Source organism: Dendrobates tinctorius, unplaced genomic scaffold, assembly GCF_039654945.1.
Source record: "Dendrobates tinctorius isolate UK_male_01 unplaced genomic scaffold, ASM3965494v1 ptg000022l, whole genome shotgun sequence".
Classification (NCBI taxonomy): domain Eukaryota; kingdom Metazoa; phylum Chordata; class Amphibia; order Anura; family Dendrobatidae; genus Dendrobates; species Dendrobates tinctorius.
Window position 1 is genome coordinate 120,144,346 of NW_027361690.1, and position 11,171 is coordinate 120,155,516.

Sequence of the window (11,171 nt, forward strand, 5' to 3'; positions counted from 1 at the left end):
ATGGAGCAGGCAATGAGGGGAGTGATGGGGTGATGGAGCAGGCAATGATGGGGTGATGGAGCAGACAATGATGGGAGTGATGGGGTGATGGAGCAGGCAGTGATGGGGTGATGGAGCAGGCAATGAGGGGAGTGATGGGGTGATGGAGCAGGCAATGATGGGGTGATGGAGCAGACAATGATGGGAGTGATGGGGTGATGGAGCAGGCGGTGATGGAGCAGACAATGAGGGGAGTGATGGGGGTGATGGAGCAGGCAATGATGGGGGTGATGGAGCAGACAATGATGGGGTGATGGAGCAGGCAATGAGGGGCGTGATGGGGTGATGGAGCAGGCAGTGATGGGGTGATGGAGCAGGCAATGAGGGGAGTGATGGGGTGATGGAGCAGGCGGTGATGGAGCAGGCATTGAGGGGAGTGATGGGGGTGATGGAGCAGGCAATGATGGGGGTGATGGAGCAGGCAATGATGGGGTGATGGAGCAGCAATGAGGGGAGTGATGGGGTGATGGAGCAGGCAATGATGGGGTGATGGAGCAGGCAATGATGTGGAGCAGGCAATGATGGGGTGATGGAGCAGGCAATGAGGGGAGTGATGGGGTGATGGAGCAGGCAATGATGGGGTGATGGAGCAGACAATGATGGGAGTGATGGGGTGATGGAGCAGGCAATGATGGGGTGATGGAGCAGACAATTATGGGAGTGATGGAGCAGACAATGATGGGAGTGATGGGGTGATGGAGCAGGCAATGATGGGGGTGATGGAGCAGACAATGATGGGGTGATGGAGCAGGCAATGATGGGGGTGATGGAGCAGGCAGTGATGGGGTGATGGAGCAGGCAATGATGGGAGTGATGGGGGTGATGGAGCAGGCAATTATGGGGTGATGGAGCAGACAATGATGGGGGTGATGGAGCAGGCAGTGATGGGGTGATGGAGCAGGCAATGTTGGGGTGATGGAGCGTGATTTTGTGCATATTGGCCGTAGGCCTACAGCTTATGTGCAACGTCTTTTTAGGCCATGTCCACACGTGGTGGAATGGTGGCGGGTTTTCCGTATGGACCCGCAGCAAACCAAGTGCTGCGGTCCGTACGGCTGTCAATTCCCGCACGGGGACCGCAGCGCTCAGGTGGGAAGGGGGGTACAGGGGCCCAGGTTTTATGAACAGCCCCGGGCCCATAGTCCACTTAATCCGCCACTGCTTGGGTATACTAATAGATCACAGACTGAATATGAGTCAACAGTGTGATGCAGCAGCAAAAAAGGCAAATGCAATTCTAGGATGTATTAACAGAAGCATACAGTCTAGATCACGTGAAGTCATTATTTCCCTCTACTCCTCTTTGGTCAGACCTCATCTGGAATATTGTGTCCAGTTTTGGGCACCACATTTTAAAAAAGACATCAACAAACTGGAGCAAGTTCAGAAAAGAGCGACCAGAATGGTGACCGGTCTGCAAACCCTGTCTTATGAGGAAAGGTTGCAGGATTTGGGAATGTTCAGTTTGCAAAAGAGAAGACTGAGAGGAGACTTAATAGCTGTCTACAAATATCTAAAGGGCTGTCACATTGTAGAAGGATCAACTTTATTCTCATTTGCACAAGGAAAGACTAGAAGCAATGGGATGAAACTGAATGGGAGGAGACACAGATTAGATATTAGAAAAAACTTTTTGACAGTTAGAGTGATCAATGAGTGGAACAAGCTGCCACGAGAAGTGGTGAGTTCTCCTTCAATGGAAGTCTTCAAACAGAGGCTGGACAGACATCTGACTGGGATGATTTAGCGAATCCTGCTTTGAACAGGGGGTTGGACCAGATGGCCCAGGAGGTCCTTTCCAACTCTACGATTCTATGATTCTATGTGTAACGGTACCCTAAGAGTCAGAGAGAGGATCCCCTAAGTGGGATGGATTGAAGGAATTGAAGGAAGGAAGTGCTGCAGCAGACCTCAGTGACCTGGGTCTGCTGGCACAGGAAAGAGATATTCAGAAAGCCTAATTCTCCATAAGAAAGATTGATTTGTATGGAACGTGAGGAGAAGAAGAGAACTAAGGATTAGAGTTAGAGCAGAGACCTTCCTCAAGATCTAAGCACTACAGCTGTCTGCTGTAACATTGCCGAACACCACAGGTGGCGTCACGAATCATTCACTTATAAACTTTAATCATCATCCACACGCACACTATTCCCCTTTTACAATGGACGCCCAGGGCCACGGACCGGGTCACCACTACCGTGACACTTCCCATTGAAATCAACGGGCCCGGCTTCGAGTACCCCGCTTCCCTGGGTGAGGGCGACCGATCCATAATTGTTCTATTGTAGGGTTGAGCAGGTTCACAGGATGCAGTGACGAGACACTAGACGACTGATGGTTTGCAAAATAACTTTTATCTAGCTTTAGCCACTGGGCTTGTCTGAACAAACATACAATTAAGAACAAAACAAACAGTCCACGCAGGGACTCAACAATCTTATCCAAATTCTAATGCCACTTAGCCTTCCAGGGACTGCTGGTTCCGTGAGCGTGGCTGCGTTGAGGTCGCTGAGGCGGCTGTCCTGAAGTCTCGCTTCCCCGGGAAGGAATGGGGCTCAACAGGCCCTGAAGAAAGTGATGACGGTGAAGCGCAACAGGCCCTGAAGAAAGCAATACCATTGGGGCGCAACAGGCCCTGAAGAAAGCGATGCCGTTGGGGCGCAACAGGCCCTGAAGAAAGCGAGGCCGTTGGGGCGCAACAGGCCCTGAAGAAAGCGCTGCCGCTGGGGCGCAACAGGCCCTGAAGGAAACGCTGCCGCTGGGGCGCAACAGGCCCTGAAGAAAGCGATGCCGTTGGGGCGTAACAGGCCCTGAAGAAAGCGCTGCCGCTGGGGCGCAGCAGGCCCTGAAGAAAACGATGTAGGTGGCGCGCGGTGATGACGCAGTTCCCCAGATGACCTGTAGCCGTCCTTTATCAAGGAGTCTCTCCCAAAGCCAGGGTAGCGAGCCTTTTATCTCGCCTGTGACGAGGTGGCGTATCTTCAGGCCGGTGACGGCTGGGTCGGCGTGATGGGGAAGGCTGGGGGGAAGTGCCCAGGCCTCTGTGGCCTGGTTATGGGTACTCACGGCCACAACCTGAGGTAAAGTTCCTCTCTCACCAAGGCGGGGGGTAGCAGGGATGATTCTCTCAGAACGGGAGCAGGGAGCAGTCTCTGGGAACAGTCTCTCACGTCTCTCTTGTCGGTAAATGTCCAGCTTTCTCCTCGCAGGCTCCTCTCGGTGCCCCTGCAAGTTACCCTGCGTCCTGCCTTCACTCTCTCTCTTCCCAAACTGCCACTTCAGCGCGTCCCCTGCTCCTTTTACCCTAGCCCCGCCCCCTGTTGCCCTGACAACTTCAGTCGCATGTCTCCCTTTGTAATCCTCCTGATGTGAGTCCTTCAATAACTCTGATGGCGGTCCCCTTGGTTCCGGCCCAATCACTATATGGGGGTCCTCCTCCCCACATTATAAAAGCAGAAGTTTTAGCAGTTTGTTGACCAAGAGAATTCAAGTGTTAATAACATAATGCCAAGAGGGCGGACATCAGCAATGATCACAAAGAGAGAAATTGCTGCTGTCTTTCGATCCGGAAAGGGATATAATGCCATTTCCAAACTATTTGGAGTCCATCGTTCTACAGTGAGAAAGATTCTTGACAAATAGAAAACGTTCAAGACAGTTGACCAACTTCACAGGGGTGAACGTCCCAGCAAACGCAACGCAAGGTCAAACAGTCCAATGCTCAGAGAACTTGCAAAAATAACCTCAAGAGCTAAAGCTCCATCTCTAAAGGCCTCAGTCAGCATATTAGATGTTCAAGTTCATGACAGTACAGTTAAAAAAAAAATGATCGCGTATGACTTATTGGAAAGCTTTGCCAGGGGAAAGCCTATTCTTTTTATAAAGAACATGGCAGTATGACTAAAGATTGCAATGTGCATCTGAACAAATTAAAACGCCTTAAAACGAAACAATGGCCTTTAGACAAACTACAGCAAAGTGGAGATGTTTGGCCAGAATGGCCTGCACCTCATACCAAGTGTCACTTCTTTTAAGTGGTCGGAATCTTTGGAAACTGAAGTGTTTAAAAGATGATCAAAATGCTTAAAATATAAACCACAGTATAGAAATGTACATGTACAATCTCTGGAGCGTTTTTCTTGACCTTTTTTTTTAGGTGACTTTCTGAGCAGACCCACCTAAAGAAAAGACATGTGCACATACCCGCAGGGCTTATTCACACGTCAGTATTTGATCAGTATTTCACATCAGTGTTTGTATGCAAATGCCAGGAAAGGCGCTTACAATGACAAACTATATTTGAAAGATTGACGCCTGTTCTGTGTTTTGGAGACACTCCTGCTTTTGGCAAACAAATACTGATGAAATACTAATGTGTGAATAAAGCCAAATGCATAATGCCCAGAAACCTCAATAAGCATTGTTGTAAAGAAGAAAAGACCTAGTATGTAAAATCAAAATTTTATTCAGGTCACCTTAAAAATGTCATGAAACAACGCCTACTGGACAAAAGACCGGAGACGCACTCTGATGGATGAGTACCAGTCTAATGACTGCGGTAATTGATGTATTATTTTTCTATCTTCGTTAGGGCTCCATGTATACCTGTGTATTGAATGCACCAGGATGGGCAACAGGGGCTTTCTTCAGATTCCATCTATTATTGTTGAATGCACACTATTACATGATTTGGCACATTAGTATATCTTACAAACAGGTACGGACTGGGGCTGAAATTCAGCGCTGGCATTTGAAATCACACAGGCCCATGCTGTCCCCGTCCACATGAACCAGATGGGATATATTACTACTAATATTACCCTGGATGTAGGAAAGGAAGATTTACTACAAGCCCAATATTTTTATTGATACCCGTGGCCTGTTGGGGTAAATGACTGAGTCAGCAACTTTGTGCTCCGTCACAACTCTTAACAGTATGGGCGTCTTGAGAACACTGATTCTGTTAACAATGTAGCAGACAAGGCAGCCCACAACCAGACAGGCCCTTCAGGCATTTGTCAGAATTGCTAAATGGCCAGTCCGGCCCTGGTTACAACCCTAGATGGGGATATGATGATATAGCGCATAAAGGTCACTTATATCTTGGGGGCTCCTACAAATATGTGGATATGTATCTAAAGAATTGTACTAAGAGAGAGACAGAATGGTGGATTTGGATATATGAATATTTACCTGTCATTTTCCCATCCTTTGGTTCAATACCTTTTTGTTAAAAAATTGGTAAAAAAAATCTCTCTGAAACTTTGGAATGTATAAGGTGACCCAAGGCATTATTAATGGGTCTAACCATTCACTGATATACTTGAATAATCAGATTTAGACTGGTGCTGACCTACAGAGTGTCGGCCATCTTATTGAACTATGTTATTTGATTATCTTCTTCAATATGGTTATTGCTATACTATGTATCCCCTAGACACACATTGTTCAGTAGGGCTCAGCATGGCACTTTAAGGATAGCCGCCATAGAGCAGGGGCATCACAACGCTTCTCCCCATAGGGTGCCAACCTCCGCTGACAGGCAGGGGTACAGCGCAGGACACTATAAGGACCAATGGGGTACTAGATAATAGCATATGTTTTTATGTTGTTAGTCTCTTCTTCAGTAGGCATTGTTTTTCAATTTAGGACATTTTTAAGATGATCTGAATAACATTTTTATTTTATATACTAGGTTGTTCTAGGAATTTCTACTGATTAAGCCCTTGTAAGCTGTTTATTTTTCTATAATTTATTTAAAGATGAATGGGCCACAATTTTTCCAAAGCGATGTACAGTAAAAGACAAAGTCCTATAGGAAATGATTACTTCAAGTTATTGTTGCTAAAAGTGATTCTACAGCTATTAATTCATGGGAGTGTGCTTAATTTTGTAATTTGTCATCTGAGGTGATATTTACCTAACTTTAAGACCTTCTAAGGACCATCTTTTTCATTATGTCTTGAAATAAAACTGACGTAAAAGGATGTCTTCTGTTTTTGATCCATTAACAAATCCCCAAAGTCTTTGATGGCCGAATCTGATTCACAAAACGAATGAGAATAGGTTCCGCTCGGAGTCTCACGAATGGATGTTTTTAAATTGATGTGGGAATGGATCAATGAAACTCTATGGGTGCATGTGCTCTGTGCGCGATTGTGGCCTAATGGCTTATTCAGACGGCCATGATCACCCTCACTGTCAAAAAGTTTTTTCTAATATCTAGTCTGTATCTTACTGGGCTGCTTGCTGCAGTTTTGATAACATCGCTGTTTTATCAGCAGGGGATCATTAGAGAATCATAAACCTGCTGCCAGGTAGTCAAGCATATTCATTGGCTCTGTATAACCCCGCCCCCACGATTGATTGGCAGTGCTCTGTGTACACTGTGCATAGACAGAAAGCTGCCAATCAGTGGTGGGGACGGCGTTATACCGAATTCAACTTTCTGCGAACTGATAGATAAAACAGTGATAGTATCAAAATGACAGAAAGCAGTCTAGTAAGTGATTTATCACTGGAATCAGGGTTACGTTTTTGTATTTATGTATTTGTTTAGAAAATCACAGGGAAAAAAACCACATTTTGCTGCTGTAGTTGTGTTGTGCTGAATTATGTGCAGAGGACGCTAAAAAGAAATCTGTACGTTGGGACTAGTGGTTGAATACTCACATGAAAGAAGGATCAGACATGTTCAATTTCAACACCTTATCTTGTTTTTCACCTAGAAGAAGTACATTTTTGGGAATTTTTTTATTATTTCCTGTACAATGTCATCTGCAATATCTTTATTACATCTCAAAAGCATTTTACTGTAAATTATGTCCCTATACAAATACATCTGACGCTTGCTGATAACAACTGTATAAACTTTTATAGTTGGTATTCATTCCCAGAGTTCACTGCGAACTCACAACCTGTAGTTGAACCTGACCACACAGACATTTCCACTGTGAGATGTGTTTTTACTCACCTGTCAGTCCTTGTAGTGATAGTAGTAATTGCAACAATAATATTTATTGGAGGCATTTACATAAATTGAAAGACTTGGCAGGAGCGCCGCCGCCGAACGCCATTGTACAAGTCTATAGATATAATTAGTTGAGTAACTTTGTGAATAGATTGCACTGATCACGAGTCGGGATTAGTGAATCATTTAGTAATTTGACAGATTCATCATTCTATAGGATATAATAAAAAGTGATGGGTTAACCTCTAAGATTCTCTAAAAGCGAACCTTAGCGGAGTCGCTCTCGTCACCGGCTCTGATGAGAGCTGTCATGGACCGGCAAGACAGAGCCCTGTTGGTGAGCATTATAAGGACAGAGCTTGGCAAGCAGAGACCAGCCCGGTCCCTGAAAGTGATGTCCCTATTGGGGAGCAGGGAGGGTCTTTGCTTCTCCGGCTCACCGTATTCTCTCCTTACAATGCGCACTAACAGTGCGCTCTTCTGCCATGACATCTTTCATCAGACCTTGCAAGGGAGCGCACCGTCACTGTTCATTGAAAATAATTTCACACAGCGACAAGTAAGCTCGTACTGAGCATATGTCAGAATTCACACCAGCGCATGCTCAGCAGAGCAGGGACTAGTCCAGCTCCTGGAATGGATGTCACTGATGACTTAGTTTCAGGGTGAGGACAGATGCTGCGGCAGTGATGCCCTGATGACAACTCATTTACATATCCCAGGATGCAATTGGGATTCTCAAATGTCATCAAACCAGAAGTAGGTAAAAAAAAAATAAATGTTTGAGTAGACAGTGAACCGTAGGGAATTGTCAATTAAAGTATATTAGAAAAGAGATTAGATTATTAAATAAACAGATATTTAGGATTAAACTCAATGTTCGTTTCCGACCACACCTTTAAACCTGGTGCATAGGACTGACAAAGAGCATCTGCTATCACTAATGACATGATTAAAACTTGAGCCAACAAGAAATGCTATGCGATTCGTGAGTGCAGCTCTGGGCTATAAGGGTACGTGCACACGCTGCGGATTGGGGTGCGGATTTGGCTGTGCGGATTTTGTAAAATCCATGGGTAAATCTTCAGGTCAAAAGACCTGTGGTGTTACCTGTGGATTGCTCTGCGGTTTTGCCCTGCGGTTTTTCATCTCCACAATGGAGGAGATGGCAAACCGCAGCGGAATCCGCAGAAAGAATTGACATGTCAAGTCTTTCTGCGGTTTAGAAACAGCAGGAAAACCGCGAGGAAAAATCTGCACCGTCTGCACTGCGGTTTTTAATATCCATAGGATATTATGGTACTGCCTTGACTACTGCAACCTCCTGCTCTGTGGCCTCCCCTCAAACACTCTCGCACCCCTCCAATCTATTCTAAACTCTGCTGCCCGACTAATCCACCTGTCCCCCCGCTATTCCCCAGCTTCTCCCCTCTGTCAATCCCTTCACTGGCTCCCAATTGCCCAGAGACTCCAGTACAAAACCCTAACCATGACATGCAAAGCCATCCACAACCTGTCTCCTCCATACATCTGTGACCTCGTCTCCCGGTACTTTCCTGCACGCAACCTCCGATCCTCACAAGATCTCCTTCTCTACTCCCCTCTTATCTCCTCTTCCCACAATCGCATACAAGATTTCTCTCGCGCATCACCCCTACTCTGGAACTCTCTACCACAACATATCAGACTCTCACCTACCATCGAAACCTTCAAAAAGAACCTGAAGACCCACCTCTTCCGACAAGCCTACAACCTGCAGTAACCACTGATCGACCAAACCGCTGCACGACCAGCTCTACCCTCGCCTACTGTATTATCACCCATCCCGTTGTAGATTGTGAGCCCTCGCGGGCAGGGTCCTCTCTCCTCCTGTACCAGTTATGATTTGTATTGTTTAAGATTATTGTACTTGTTTCTATGTATACCCCTCCTTACCTGTAAAGCGCCATGGAATAAATGGCGCTATAACAATAAATAATAATAATAATAATAATACTGTACACAGCAGCAAAAACTGCTGCGGATCCGCAGGGCCAAATCCGCTGCGGAACTGCAGCAGAATCCGCAGCGTGTGCACACAGCCTCGGGCTTCATTCAGATTTTCACGGTAAGATACCTACCCATTATAACCAGGGGAGTACATATATTAGGTGCAGGGGTTGTAATCACACCCGAGCCCAGGGGCCTAGGGGGCTCAAAAGGATAGAAGAAGCTTTGTAATTTATTTATTTATTCATATGTGAAAATCACTGATGGTAAAAACGGGCACACGGACCAAACACTGATGAAAACTCTGATCCAAAACACTGATGGAAACACTCATGCGGACAGCATTTTTTCACATTCGTGTTTTCACGGATTGAGCTTGCACCAGGTAAGGTCTGGGAAGCTGCTTACATGTCCGTGTTCTTTTGTAGACCAAGCGATCTGTATAAAAACACGGACACTTGTCTGAATTTGATCGGAGTCGTGGATCAAACTCGCCAATGTAAATCTACGGGTCTGTGAAAAAAAAAATGGCACAGCACTCGGATGCCGTCTGTGTGCGTGCGGTCTGATTTTCACGGACTGTTTAATAGCTTGAGATACCTCCATCAGTCACACAAGAAAAAAATGACCAAACTTTGATGGAAAAAGCAGGCACTAACCAAACACTGAGGAGAATCAGATCTAAAAAACTTATGAAACTTGGACCTTTTTTTTTTGTTGCGTGTGAGAAATATCACTGACGTCTGAATGAGGCCTTAGGCTAGTTTCACATTAGCGTTTTTTTGCGCAGCGCATCGGGCGCATAAAAAACGCAAAGAAAAACGCAAAACAAACGCGCGTTTTTTTAACGTCATGCGCACGCTGATGTGTAAAAAAAACGCAGCGTTGTTTGCGTTTTACATGCGTTTTTTGCATGCGTTGGCGTTTTTTATGCGCATGCGTTTTTAAGTGTGACGTTTTTTCCATTGTCTAGAGAACATTCTAGACTTGTTTCACTCAAAAACGCATGCGTAAAAAAACGCAACCGTGCGCAAGACCATGCGCACGCATGCGTTACCATAGACTTCAATGTGTTGTTTTTGCGCATTCCGTGCGCAAGCGTGCGCATGCGTTTTTTTGCCGAGACAGGGCGCACCAAAAAATCCAACATGTTGCGTCTGGCGCACCTGGCGCAAAAGACAAAAAACGCATGCGCACGAAAACGCAAGTGTGCGCAAAAACATGCGCACGTCATGATAAACATAGGTGCGCAGTGCGCATGCGCACGGGTGCGCACGATGCGCTGCGCACAAAAGCGCAAATGTGAAACCAGCCTTAGTGGTATGTAAAAACGCATTGGAGCATATTTAACATTATTGTGTAGTTTTTCGAAAAACTTTGACTACACAGTCTTAAAATGCACCAAACTTATCACAGTAAGGCCACGTTCACATGTTCAGTATTTGGTCAGTATTTTACCTCAGTATTTGTAAACCGAAACCAGGAGAGGAGCTGTATAATAGTAACCCGTCACCACCTCTGTATTTATCACCCACTCTTGGTTTTGGCTTATAGATACTGAGGTAAAAAACTCACCAAATACTGAGAAAATCTGTCCGATTATGCTAATCAGACTTGGATGACAGTGTAATCCAAATTTCTTGGTTGAGGAGAAAAAATAAAAAAATTCTCCATTCTGTCTGCCTGTGAAAATCGGACAGCACTCAGATGTCATCTGAGTGTAGTCTGATAAAGGCACCGAAAATGCATTTGGGCCTCTTTTGCCTAATTTTTGTTGTTTTAGCCTGTTTTTGATTTGTGCCAAACTCTTCTTTTTATTGGCGTCTTTCTAGAATTGTATTTAATTTGTATTTGCTTGTGTTTTTATGTCCAGTCCTTCACTGTAGTGATTTTATTTATGCTACAAATTTTGCCACATTTTACCATAACATGCAACTTTTTGCTCTAAAAAGGCTAAAAGAAGGTAAAAAAAATATATAAATTTTTTACTTTATGCAAAATTTATGAACCGTGTGTGCAATTTTCAAGAATTTGACACACAAACTGTCAATGAGTACCACGAGACAATGAAAGAAATGTGGCTTAAAAACCCCCCAAAACAAAATACAAACTATTAATCAGGCCCTTTGTGCCTCATCATTACATTTTTAAATACCCTATTAAGAAATTCGGC